We start from the raw sequence: 13099 nt of genomic DNA, 5'->3' as shown, positions 1-13099 counted from the left end.
GGGTTCTCCAGAAAGGAGAAGCTTGAGGGAAACTTCATGGCTGTCTCATCAGCAGAGAGTTCACACCAAGAGTTGGGGAGTTGGAGGAAGGGGAGTGAGGCAGAGGTAACAGGAGCAAGACAAGGCTGTGTGACGGTGTGGTCCCAACTTGACAGGAGGTGGAACAGCTCGCTCAATCCTCTGGATTGACTATTGGCCTGTGAAGAAATGTGTGCATCCTAGTTCCTCGAACCTGTGACCATTCCCTTATATGCCAAAGTCTTTGCAGATGTGATTAGGGTTTTGAGATGCAGTGATTAGCTTGGATTATCTGTGTAGGTCCTAAACCCCATTTCAGAGAGGAAGGGAGAGGGAGAGAGATAGAAACATCAATGATGAGAGAGAATCATTGATCAGCTGCCTCCTGAATATCTCACACTGGGGATCGAGCCCACAACCTAGGCATGTGCCCTGACCTGGAATTGAACCGTGACCTCCTGGTTCATAGGTCGATGCCCAACTGTTGAGACACACTGGCCGGGCATAAGTGTCTTTATAAAGAGGCAGAGGCAGTGGTTGGAGAGGTGTAGTCACAAGCCCAGGAAGGTCAGCAGTCACCAGGAGCTGCAGGAGCTGAGGAAGGGCCCCCAGAGCTCCAGGGGAGTACCCCCCAACCCCCGCACCTTGCCGAGGGCCTGCAGTACTGATTGCGGACTCTGGCCTCCAGAGCTGTGGATAACGCATTTCTGTGTTTAAGCCCCCACATTTGTGGCAATTTGTTACACAAGAAACTACACAGAGACCATCCTCTCAGCATGAACTATTAGGTCTCAAGATAGACTGATTGGGGAGGGAGAGGAAGGAAGGGAAAAGAATTCATTTGCCAGTTCCAACCTGTGATTAGCCTATGGATTTCCTCATGGGACATGGACACCCTTCCCTTTCCCTCTAACCGCCACTGCGTGTGGTTGGCCCTGAGTGTTGCTGGACACGGGAACAGGCTGCATTGGCTGTGCCCTATGAAGTCTGTTGTGCAGACACTGAGGTGAAACAAGGAGGTGACAGTCCTGAGCAGTGTGGCCAAGCCCCCTCTGAGAGGTGGCATATGAGGGGGTCTGAAACCATGGTCCCCTTGGTCCTTCTCACAACCCAGCGAGACAGGGACGATGGGATTTCCTCAGCCGGCACCCGCCCCATCTGGGACACTGAGCTTCAGGCTCAGCATGGCTCAGGGTGTGCATCTCTCTCAGAGGCAGGAGCTGGCACGTCTGCCGTCACGGGGACCATGCTTCCTGCACATGAAATCAGGCTCATGCTTACACATGAATGCTCTCTCGAAATATCCAAAGACAATCTTTATCCTTTCTTCCTTATCAGGACAGGCACTCCCCATTTTCTCAACACTAGCCTTGTGAGGCATTTGTCCTTGTGACTGGTGTGTCCCACCCGCTCGTGGGGACACAAAGCTGCACCGATCCCCAGGCCCCGTCTGCTCAAGCCCACGGCAGCCTGGACTCCTTGGCTGTTATATCATTATGTAGCCAGAGGGTATTTTTATTTATTTTAAAGTTTTGGCAAGTGTATCATTTTTAGTTGTACTACACACAATGTTGATGAAAGTGCCCTCTCCTTACCCTGGGGTACAGCGGAGTGTATGTTAATACCCAAGGTGCCTTCAGAGCCCCCAAATAATTCATCGGTTTGCAAGTGGTGTTACCACATGGCAGAGATCAGAACGCCAACCCACATCATGGCACACAGATCTCCAATTTTATTCATAATTGAGGTCAGCTGGTGAATCCTACAGGGTAGTACCCATCAGCCATGCCAACTGAGATGGGCTCTTAGCCGTCCTGCCCTACCTCTGCCCTCCTTCCACAAAATGGCCATCAACCTGCCAACCCACAACCAAACCCAGTTCTTCGGCTGGAGACCTCCCGGCAGGCCCTCCCTCTGCTGTCTCTCGGCAGCATGGATTTGGGTTCTGTCTCTGGTCCAATCCAGGCCTCCAGGAACTTCTACAAGAAGAAGGGCTATTGCCGTGGACTGAACGGGCCAGTGTGCACGGGCACCGTGCATCCATGTGTCTCCTCATCACAGCAACTCCGCAAGGTAGATAGTAGCGTTCAGATAAAGAACTGTTTTACAGGGAAGAAGTTAAGGATTGGTTCAAAGTCACTTTCCCAAGGTTGCTGTGAGGCAGACCTGAGGTTCTGACTCTGGCAGCTGACTTCCTGCTCCACCTGGTGGCAGACAGACTGCTTTTGAAGCTAAGAGAGGGGCGGGGCCCGGGACCTTTACAGAAGGGCCGATGGAGCAGTGGCTCAGCTCTGTAGGTTCTCCTTGGGTAACGGGGTCTTCTAGTATCACACATGCGGGCCCAGCCTCCACAGTTCACACACATGGGCGTGCTTTTGTTTGCTTGTTTCTTTGACCCATCTGGTCACCAAGTGCCCTCTGGGTGTCCTGGGCCACGTGTAGGCCATGCAGCCTGTGAGTAGGGGTATGAACGGAAGCCTTCAGCGCCTGCTTTGTTGAATCTGGTTTATGTGGAGGAACCAATAGCATTTGAACTTCTCTGGGCTCTCTACCCAGACCCATATGTTCTTGAATCTGGGTGGTAAGTATTTTATGAAACATTATGCAATATTTTACATTTAGCTTCTCTTTTCACCTTTACCTTATTCAAACACCAGGCCAGGGCCTATTTTGGGAGAAGGAAATGGCAGTGAAAAATGAGCCTTCTCCTGGCTGTGGAAGATTTCCTAAGCTGACACCCTCAACCCCCTCTTTACCCCTCTTCTAACTGCAGTGGGGGCTCGAAAGCTACAGCTCACTTTCCAGACCACCCTCCACATTGGAGCGGGCCGATGTCCCCAGCACTGACCGGGGTCTGCTGTAGCCACTTTCATTTCTGGCTTCTTCTTGTTCAGATGTGGGGACAGCTGCCCTGCTGAGCGGTGGCCTGGCTGGAGAGAGGAAGAGCCTGGTTCTAGGACTGCATGTCTGAGCCATGCCAGACTTTCTGTTGTGTCCCATGATAAACCTGTGTTTGGTCAAGCCTCCACTGCTGGATTCCTGGGATGGTTGTCCACGTGTAGGCCTTAACCAGGATCTTGCTTTGATTTGCTGTAGCTTTGGATCTTAGGGGGACAGAAGGGCCCGAGGGCCCAGCGAAAGAATTTAGAGAACGAGTCTGTGGGGACATTTCATAGCCATGAAGGTGCGTGTGGAGGGAGAGCTGTCCTGGTTCTCTGGACACCTGGGAAGGTTTCCAGGGGTGAGACAAGAGCGTGCCCAGGGCAAACTGATGTCTGGGAACCAGGTGGGGGGACTGAGTAACATCTCAGAGCTTGACGAGTAGAAATGTGACATCAAACACAAGTCTTAGAACTAAAGATCCCACAACTTGGTCGTGACTCAGGGGAAGGTGAGACCCCAAGACTGAGTTTCTGCCACCCTTGAAGACTGCTTTTAAATAGGAATTATAATGACTTATAAAAATGTTTATTTTTAATCTACCTGAGTTGTGGACCAAGATTTGTATTAGGATGGTTAGAACACAGAGAAGCAGTCTTTGAAAGACTTAAGGGCTCAGTTGCATGGGGGAAGCCCTTAGGCAGTCCTGTCCATCCACTCAGGTGGGGCCTGCACAGGACAAGGTCACAGGGTGGCGGGGGGTGGTGGCACTGCCAGTGGCCAATTTCCAGGATCTCAAAGCTGTCCTCTGCGACTGACCCCTGTTCCCACAATCTGTGAAGTGCGTCTCAGTCCCAGGGCTGGTCTCCCCTTCCCCCTGGGGGTGGATTCGGGATGAAGATCTGGGGAGGGTGGGCAGGGAGGGTGTTGTCTCTCTGTGCTCCTGGGGAGACTGCTGAACAGCGCTGAGGTGGTGGGGGTCTGAGCCAACCAGTTTTATGTTGGAGATGATGATAATTACGCCAGATCATTCCCTGCCTTTGGTAAAGCCACCGCTTTTCTGACTTTCTACTCAGTTAAATTTAGTCCCTGAGCAGCAGGTACTGGTCTCAGAGTGGGCTGCCTGCTTTGCTGCCCCTCCAGCACCTAATAGCCATGCAACCTTGGGCACGTTGCTTCATGTAGGTCTGCATTGCCTGTGGGAGGAGCCGCTGTGGAGGGCACAGGCCTCGGGAAGGCTGGGCTGGCACCCATCAGGGATCAGTGATCGGCGATCAGTGTGGGTATGAGCTCCCCAACCCACACACACACCACGGCCTGGAGACCAGCCCTATTGTTCCCAGGAGCCAGCGGGCAGGTTTCTATGAAGGAGCTACAGCACCAGACACAGATCTGACACTTTCCTCTACCAAGAGCAGTGAGCAACAGTCCCCTTTTATAGCTCTGCCCGGCCGTGCTGGTCTTACTTCTTGCGTCTTGTTTGAGGGGAGGACGCTTGTGTTTCCTTGAAATCTTATCACTGACCCCTACACGGGACCCTCTGCTCACCCGGCAGGGCCTTCCGCACGTGGCTGAATTGTATTGAGGGTTAAACTCCCCATCAGAAAGTCAAGTAGCGTTGGACTAAACCTTTACAAATAAAACTCCTAATTGAATCATTTATAGTTACACTTTATTTCCTTGGCTCACTTCTAACAGTTTACCTACTGATGACAATGGTTATCCTTCTCCCCCTTGTGGTCCTCACAGTAGGGGACCCCCCTCCCGCCCAGGGACGGCTGGTTTCCCTCTCTTGCACAGAAGACTGTTCCCCGGTGCTCCTTCCCTTCATTCATATGCCGAGACCACACTTCCAGGGGACAGAGACGGGTCTGTGGATGTACCTGATTAAACTACCTGTTTTTTTTTTTTTTTTTTTTTAAATATATTTTATTGATTTTTTTACAGAGGAAGGGAGAGGGATAGAGAGTTAGAAACATCGATGAGAGAGAAACATTGATCAGCTGCCTCCTGCACACCCCCTACTGGGGATGTGCCCCCAACCAAGGTACATGCCCTTGACCGGAATCGAACCCGGGACCCTTCAGTCCGCAGGCCGACGCTCTATCCACTGAGCCAAACTGGTTTCGGCTACCTGTTGTTTTAAACCCATTTTCACAGAGACTTTTCCTGCAATAGACATTTAATGGCACAACACATTACACATTATATCTGTGTCAGTGGTTTCCGCTGTGCTGTTGCATTTGTGTAGTGTGTGTGCGCGTGCATGTGTGCGCGCACGCTAACCCAGTGATCCCTTGTGAGGATCAGTGTGTCTTCAACAATGTGAAACAATTGCAGCTTCAAAAAACAAGGCTGGGCATGCATTTTTACTGAGCAGTTAAGCAAATCACATGCACAGTTGTGTAAAACACCAAATATACAAATTACATTAAAATGAAAAAGTACAAGAAAACAGTATTAACCAAAGGCCCTCTCCCTGAGTGACAGACTCTCCAGGGTGTGGGCGGCTCAGCAGGTCTCTCCCAGGGCATTTTTCTAATGTTTTTGCATCAGCAGCGCCTGGGGAACAGGCCTGATGCAGACACGCCAGTCCTCGCCCACCACTGTCGGCAGAACCTCCATTAATCTGTGAGCTCTTTGCCCCCACTTTACCTAAAGAATAATGCCTTCCCCAGAATTTCACAAAAATCAGTGGTGGAGTTAATTGAAATCTGGATCCCTTAATGTTTTTTCTTTATTAAGTGATTGCTTGGTTTCTGAAAAGTGGGGTTTGACTCAAAGGACGGCTTTAACAGAGGGTGAGTGTCTTGGTAAGAGAGAGAAAGTAGAGGTAGGTAATTTCCCAGATAGCTGAGAGATGTTGTTGACATTTAGGATTTATTTCCTTTGAAGTCCTACATCGGGGCTAAGGCATGAGAGGAATGACCGGGGCATTTCCAAGGCCCAGCCCCTGCTCTGTGTCCCAGGAAAGGGTGGGGCATGCCCTTTCCTCCCGGACCAGAGAGCAAGAGGGAGAGGGGAGTGGGGGAGGCCTCATTGACCACTGGGAGGTGGCTGGTGTCTTTATTTTAATGCCTCCCCGTTTCTGACCATCAAGGTATTCATATCCGGGGACCTTGGGCCTGTCATTGGCTTCGTAGCAGCAATACTTTTATATTCAAGCATTTTATAACCTGCACAGTAAACTTGACTTCACTGGATTCTCACAGTAGCTTGCTGGGATAAATGGGACTGACATTTTCAACTTTACTTTGTGGAAGAAGAAACTGAGGCTCGAGTGGGTTGGAACTTTCCCAGGATGTCCCAACCAGCATGGTATGCAGTGCGTACAGGTTCTGGCTTTAGGGAAAGAGAGAGTGGGTCAAGGGCTAGGCACTTCCTTGATGGAGATCCCGATGGCGGGCTGGACCGGCTCACCCCCAGCCAGGGGGACCCGAGCGGCACCCCTCAGCACCCTTGGCGGTGCCCACCCACCCCCGAGCGCTGCAATTCCGAATGCTGGTCTGACTCTCATAGCTGGAGCTTCCCAGCCTCTGAGACCACGGACTCCAAAGGCATCTGGTCACGCTTTGCGAGGGAGGAAACGTAGCCGCTGGCTCCCCAGCCCTGCAGTCAGGGGCATGATTATCCTCCTCCCGATCTAGCTTCCACGGCTCCAAGTGGGATCCGTTTTCTAATTAGTTAATGTCATTACCTGTCATCAAATCCAGACCATGTTGGTTTCCAAAACCTGCCGTGGCCAAGAAACCCACAGCTGACATCTTTCCACTGCTTAGCAGAGTTTCTTTGATAAGCCTGGCCACTCTCCCCTCATTCCTAGACCACAGGTCTGAAAATTAGGAGAAAGATGTATTTCTTGTATTTTTAAAGCCAATTTAAAATTCTTCGGTCTGCTTTCTAAAACCTTTATTCACTCCCAGCAAAGCATAAATATAATTTTTTCAATGAATCTCACACCATACTCTCCTTAAGATGTCGTTATGTTTTGTTTTGGGCAGAATGGCCAAAATAGGAACCGGCTTACCTTCGCAGACACCGCTACGGACTGTTCTCACCGCCTATGACGTGCTGCTCGTCCTGCTATCTCCTTTGTTAAGTACTGGGCAAGTGGTTCTCTTCTTTCTCCTCTCCCGTCTTTGCACAGATACACTCCGAGTGCCCGTGGCCAGCAGGTGCTGCGGCCCAGCGGGGACCTGGCCAGCCGACTCCCTCTCCTCCCCTGGCTTCTATTCTAGGGGGGCGGGTGGCCAGTGGGCAGAGTGTGGAGGGGTCAAGTGTACAGCGTGTGGGCTGCATTTGCCTGGGACCCACTCTCCTCTTGCACCTGCTGTGTGCAGCCCCGGGGAGGAAGTCAGTGTAGGTGGCATCAATGTCTCCTTTGCCCTCGGGGTCTGGCTGGGCCGGGAGCCAGAAACTGAGGCGCTGGACAGTGAGCTCAGGATGCCAATGCTCCCGTCCCTCCTTGGGGCCCGAGGGTGACACAGCTGCTTTTCTGTCCGTGGGAATCACCTCTCGCTGCGCCGCTTCAAGCCAGGGTGGTGATGCTCACCACAGTTTTGGGTTCCTCCACCCTGACGACACCTCTGCAAACAGAGCCCAGGCCCTGCATAGCCTCCCCAGTCCCCGCGTGAACGGCCATCTGTTTCTCACCGGAACCCAGGCTGGAGGCAATGCACGGCGGAAATGCCACTGCGTCCAGGCCCCGTTGTCACCACACTGCTGTCACCTGACGGCTTTGGAACAAATGTCAGCAGGCTTCAGGCTGCATTGCTCCCTGAGACTCAGGCACTTCTTGCTAAGCCACGCAGTTCATTACCATCACCCGTCAGAGAGCAGGGCCCCGCCTCGCAGGCTCTCTGAAGGCAGCAACTGTGCTCCGTGATGACTCGCTAGCCCTCAGCACCCAATGCAGTGCGTGTGCCTGTGTGTGTGTGAGCGACAAAGATCTGCTCCTTCATAGACCAGTTCAGCAAGCTGCCAACAGCCTCAGGAAGGTGCCCTGGCCCCCCGGTGTGGTCCCCGAGACGCTCCCCACCCAGCCCTTGCTCTGTGCTCAGACCCCCATGAGAAAGTCCAGCTCAGGAATCATCTCAAAGCCTTCTCTGGTTTCATCTGTTTGAAGAAAGGGGTCTTAATTTTTTTCTAAAGGGTATAATTTCAATTGATAAATTTTTATTAGTTATGAAAAAAAGGCATGTTGACATAGGGAACATGAAATCCAGAAGTTAAAATATCCACCTAACTCTCCTACCTTAGCCTGCGGACACGGGGCCGCATCCAGGGAGCTTCATCTGGGGGAAGCGCGCCTGCACATCGCCAGGCCCCTCCGTCCACTGGCTGCCTGTGTGCACCTCGCCCACTGGCCCACCTGCCCCTAGGCCACACCGAGCCTTCCTCGCCGGCCTGCAGCTCATTGCTGAGGTCGCGAGTGGACCTGGCTCCATGCGCCGCAGCTCCTCTTCATGGTCTGGAGTGCGCCCACACGCTTATCACTTCCTCTGGGAACCCCCGACGGTACCCTCAGGCCAGGAGGCTTTGCTCGCTGTGCTGTGCGAGTTTGTTTGCCGCTTACTCCATGGCCCCTAGAGACGTCAGAGTGCGTCAGGCCACGTGAGGGTTTCCTGTACAAAAAGCCCTTGAAATGCCAAGTTCCCCAGTTCCCTTGCTGATAGGAGTGACAAGGAAAGGGAAATGTCACAGCTTCGTCACTTGATGGCGCTTGCTAGGTGGCTCTCCTCCAAACCAGCACGGAGGCATATGTGGATTTCAGCCACACCGGGGGCTGTGGGGACAGGAGCCACGCGTGGACGGCATTCCTGCAACAGTTTTTTACCTGCAATAGATGAACTAAGCATAATATTCTTCATTTGGTAATGCACTCAGGAGGCATTCACTGTAAGTTTGAGTTAAAGCCTAGGTGTCCAGCAGCCTGTCAGAAAAAGAAAACAGTCCGGCCGAAAGGTATCCTCAGGAAACCAGCCGGGAAGAGTGGGCGCAGCATGAATGAGTTATTTAGCTTTTCTTGGAAAATGGCATGATTCTCGGAGGACCGGGGGCTACGCATTCCCCAGATTTTTGTCAGGCGCATGTGCCAGCCCACAAAGTGCTGGAACCTCACACGGAGAGTCTGGATTGGTTTCAGCTTCAGTCATTCAGGTGTTTGTGGCATAGAATAAACACCACCCAGAAGGCAGCATCCTGAGTTACCAGAAGTTCCCATGTGTAATGTAATTTTAGGCAACATTTTCAGCTTCCTCTGCAGGGATAGTAAGTTAGTCATTCTGTCCACATAACAGGTTTTTTTTTTTTTTTACTATTTAAAAAAGAAATTCCGAGTCAATCAATGTTTGGGACTAATCTGCTCAATTTATTTTCCAGGGTCCTGACCTCCACCCGATAGCTCAGTGGCATCCTGTGGAGTGGATGCCTCGCTGTTCCTGTAGTTGGATGTCATGAGCTGCGCAGCACAGTGTGGTATGGACCACTTTCGGGAGCTCGCAGCCTGGCCGAGGCAACTGGACAAGTGCTTGGGAACCAGTCACTGCAGCTGCTAACCCGGGATTGTGTTGAGGACACCAAAGAGGCCTGCCTGTCTGGCTCCTCACTTCAGGTTAGAGCAGCGGGTACTCTGCTCAGCTGCTTTCTGCATGTCCTTCGTGCACAGCGAGTGAAGAACGGAAGGGGAAAATTTAGATGCAAAAATAAAAATGCATTTGGATGTTTCTGGGCTCCAGATCCAGCAAGGAAGGAAAGTATTGGACTGGTGGCGTTGGTGCCCAGGTGGGGCACTGCCTGCCCCTGAGGCCCTGCTGCCCCCTCCGGCGCCCACAGGCTGCAGGGCCGAGGGGATCCTGGGCCAGAGGTCTTTGTCTTCCATCAAAGACAGAGTCTGCACAAGGCTCCGCACCCAGACAGGCCTAGGAAATGTCCTACTAAGAGAGACGTCTAGAAACGTGTGGCGGACCGTCAGCTTCCCCAAAGCCACTTTCACTTTCTCCTTCGACATGAAGCCAACTAGCTCGTCCTGCTATCTCCTTTGTTAAGTACTGGGCAAGTGGTTCTGTTAAGTACTGGGCAAGTAGAGACTCCACTTCAGGACGGAGACTAAGTTACTGCCTCCGAAATGGGAGTAGAAGTCATACGTGCAACTTCTACTTCCTGTTTTAGCTGGAAATCGCTCTTCCTAGACTTCCTGTGGTCTGGGACCTGGATGTGCTGGTGACACCATTAAACCAGGCAGTGGAGCAGGTGAGCAGCCCTGGAGGCAGGTCTGGCCTCTTCTCGGAGAAACAGGCCGGGCCGCAGCTGGGCCAGCTCCAAAGCCTTCCGAGAAGGGGAAGGCAGTCCAGCCTTGTGAGCCACTGCATTATGGGATCTGTTTGATCGAAGAACAGAGATTTTTACCTTGAAAAATAGCGACCATGTCTGGGCGGGGAAGTAGAGCACCGGCTGCAAGTCAGTAGCTCACATTCCTTCAATCTCCCCTACTGTCCTTCCTCCCGCATGTGCTTATTGAGCACCAACTCTGTCTGAGCAACATGTAAGCTACTGGTGATGGGAAGCAGCAGAGCCATGGCCCTGTCCTCCTGAAGCCGGCATCCTAGTAGGGCAGGCAGACAAATACAAGCAGGCAGACTAATTAAAACTCCCACAGACCTGCTTTCTGGAGAAAGAAAGAACTGGGAAAAGGTAACAATTTCTTTCCACAGGATACAGTAGTCCTGGCAGGGGAGGCTGGGAAAATGTACAAAAAAATCACAGCAGAATTTCTTTAATCACATGGTATTTGAATTCAATGAAAAATAGTAAGTCTCAGTAGTTTTAAGAGTTAGGGAGAGGGCTCCTAGGCGTTACGCTGTCCACTTCCGTGCGCTGGAACGCTGGGTAGGAGGTTAGTGGTGCTGTCACCCAGGCATCACCTGGGGTGTGGGTTGTGGGTGAGCTGTTGAAAGGGGTCTCCCCGAGCCCCAGCGTACCGTGGTTCTGCGGGTCGTTGGCTGTGGGCCGTGTGGCCTTGGGAATTTCTACCTCTGGTTTAGAGATAGTAAAGCAGGAATGGAAATATTTTAATTCATAAAACTTCCCAGACCATTAAAGCTACCTATTTTCTGAAGCAAGTGAGGTCCATATTTAAGAACCGCAGTTTCCTTCCATATTAATTTTTCTAAGTGAGATTTTGGATCTTACAAAGCAATATCCTGACTCCTTTTGAAATAACTATTAACAAGCAAGTTGTTTCTGGAAGGAAACAATACGGTTTTCAGACTACAGATGTCAATGCAGTGATGATTGGGTTTTCTTTCTAAGGTTCCCTTTCCCCTCAGCTTAAGTGAGATGTAATTGACATAGCACACTGTGAAAGCTTAGGTGTACAGTGTGTGGACTTGATACACATATATTGCAAATTTCTGAGGATTTTAACACTGTTCTCAGAAGTAGGAAATTTTATTTCTCTCTCTATTTTTTTGACAGAGAGGAAGAGATGGCGGGGTTTGAAACAGTCCACGTTGAGGATATTGTTAGACTCCCCTTTGTTGGGTTGGTTTTCTGCATATCTAAGAAATCTAACAAGGGCCCCAAGTTTCAGCTTTTGCACATCAGGAAATGGTTAGTGTGCCCCAGTCTCGCCTTACAGATCTGCCAAGGACCGAAACCTTCCTTTCTCTTCCCTTCCCCCCGCCCAGCCCCCCATCCATCTCTCACCCCAAAGGGTCTCTCTCACCCAGAGGGTTCCCTGGGAATCAGGGTATGCTTGGCTGCCCCTGGAGAATGGCCGCCCATCAGTGCAGCTGCTCCTGGTCGCCAGGAGCCAGGCTCTCCTGGGGCGGGAGGAGGCAAGAGGAAAGTGTGGGGTCAGCTATGGCTGGATTTCCTGTGGCAAGGGTTCCTTGTATGTGCTTTCTTCCTCTGCTCCAAAAGGGCCTGGAAGGGGCCTGGGCAATCCCATCAAAGGGACTGGCCTAGAGCCAAAGCTTGACTTCTCCCTGTGCGGCTCGGGCCAGGAACTGCCGGTTCTCAGGGCTCCATTTCTGTCTGCTGAAACCGATAGGGAAGGTTAATGAGATTAACATGGCCAAGCACTGCAGGCTTCTGAGGAGGAGAAACCAGGGATGAGGTGGCCGCTGCGGAAATTCTGGCCAGGCCACGGCAGCTGGGAAACGCAATTGTTTTCAGTAAACCATTTGGAATGGCACTCAGGGTGATCTTACCAGTGCTGCCCCTTAAACGCTGCTGAGGCCATGAACGAATGAATGGATGTCCTATTTAATTTGCTTCCGATTTTTCACCAGTTTGGTCCAGTACTTGATGCCTTTCCAAATATATAGTGGTTAATGTTTCCTGGGGTAGGTCTTTTTAGTCAGAAAAAAAGTCTAGTTTATGATAAAATGTGGTAAAATAAAGAAATAGTCAAGTACAAAAACTACACCCTACAACAAGCTTAAAGATGAAATATCTCTTTGGATGGAGATTTCCTGAATAAAATATTGCTGAGAAAAGTGGAGAGATGGCAATGTTTGTGCATGCGTGTGTGTGTGTGTATGTGTGTGTGTGTGTGTGTGCGCTCGCGTGCGTGCTTAGGAGTATTTAAAAATGTGATGTAAGCCGAAAGAGGAAGAAATTTGGGTAGATCTATAAAAGCACCACAATTTATGAGAGTTTAGAAGGCAGCTTCTTTTTAAGGGGCAGGTTCCTAATTTCCCACATGCAAGCATGGGAATTGAATAGTAAATCCTTCTCTCGCAGACAAGACCCTGAAAAGAGGAATGAAAAAGAGTTACTGTTCCGTTTCCATTCATGTCCCTTGAAAGCCGTGGCTGTGGCGCTGCCTGGAACACACAGCCTGGGTTTCAAAGCTGCCCGGATGACTTCTCAGAAATGATCTATTGTGGCCCTTTGTTTTGTCCGGGTCGCCCTCGTTTTGTTCTGGGGGCCGCCTCGCTCTTCTGCCACGGCCATCAATCCCCCGTCACTCCCCCGTCACTCCCCCATTCAGAGGCACAGCCAGGCCAGGAGGGGCGGCAGGGTTGGGGAGCTCACCTGGCCTGGGCCTCGCAGGCAGGAGGCGGAGGGAGGGGCGCTCTGGGCTGGCTTGCACCTGCTGGGAGCCCCGCAAGTTGGAAGGAGCTTTTCTCACACTTGAGAGTCTGGCTGAGTTGCTCGCTGGAGGACCTGGGGCTGCCCGCTTGTGTCACCTGCC

The 13099-nt window shown here is 51.5% G+C and overlaps 1 long non-coding RNA gene across 2 annotated transcripts in view; it reads left to right on the top strand.

Annotated features, from left to right (window-relative positions):
• The window catches only part of LOC308255801, a 70228-nt gene that overhangs the window by 51317 nt on the left and 5812 nt on the right, over positions 1-13099 (top strand). For both annotated transcript variants that reach the window (XR_013961391.1, XR_013961392.1), the window contains exons 2-3: positions 6900-7004; positions 9280-10590. This is a non-coding gene — a long non-coding RNA (uncharacterized lncRNA). The remainder of the gene's footprint in view (positions 1-6899; positions 7005-9279; positions 10591-13099) is intronic.

The sequence above is a fragment of the Plecotus auritus genome (genome assembly GCF_963455305.1).
Source record: "Plecotus auritus genome assembly, chromosome: 8".
Classification (NCBI taxonomy): Eukaryota; Metazoa; Chordata; class Mammalia; order Chiroptera; family Vespertilionidae; genus Plecotus; species Plecotus auritus.
This window is presented reverse-complemented; position numbering and strand designations above follow the sequence as displayed.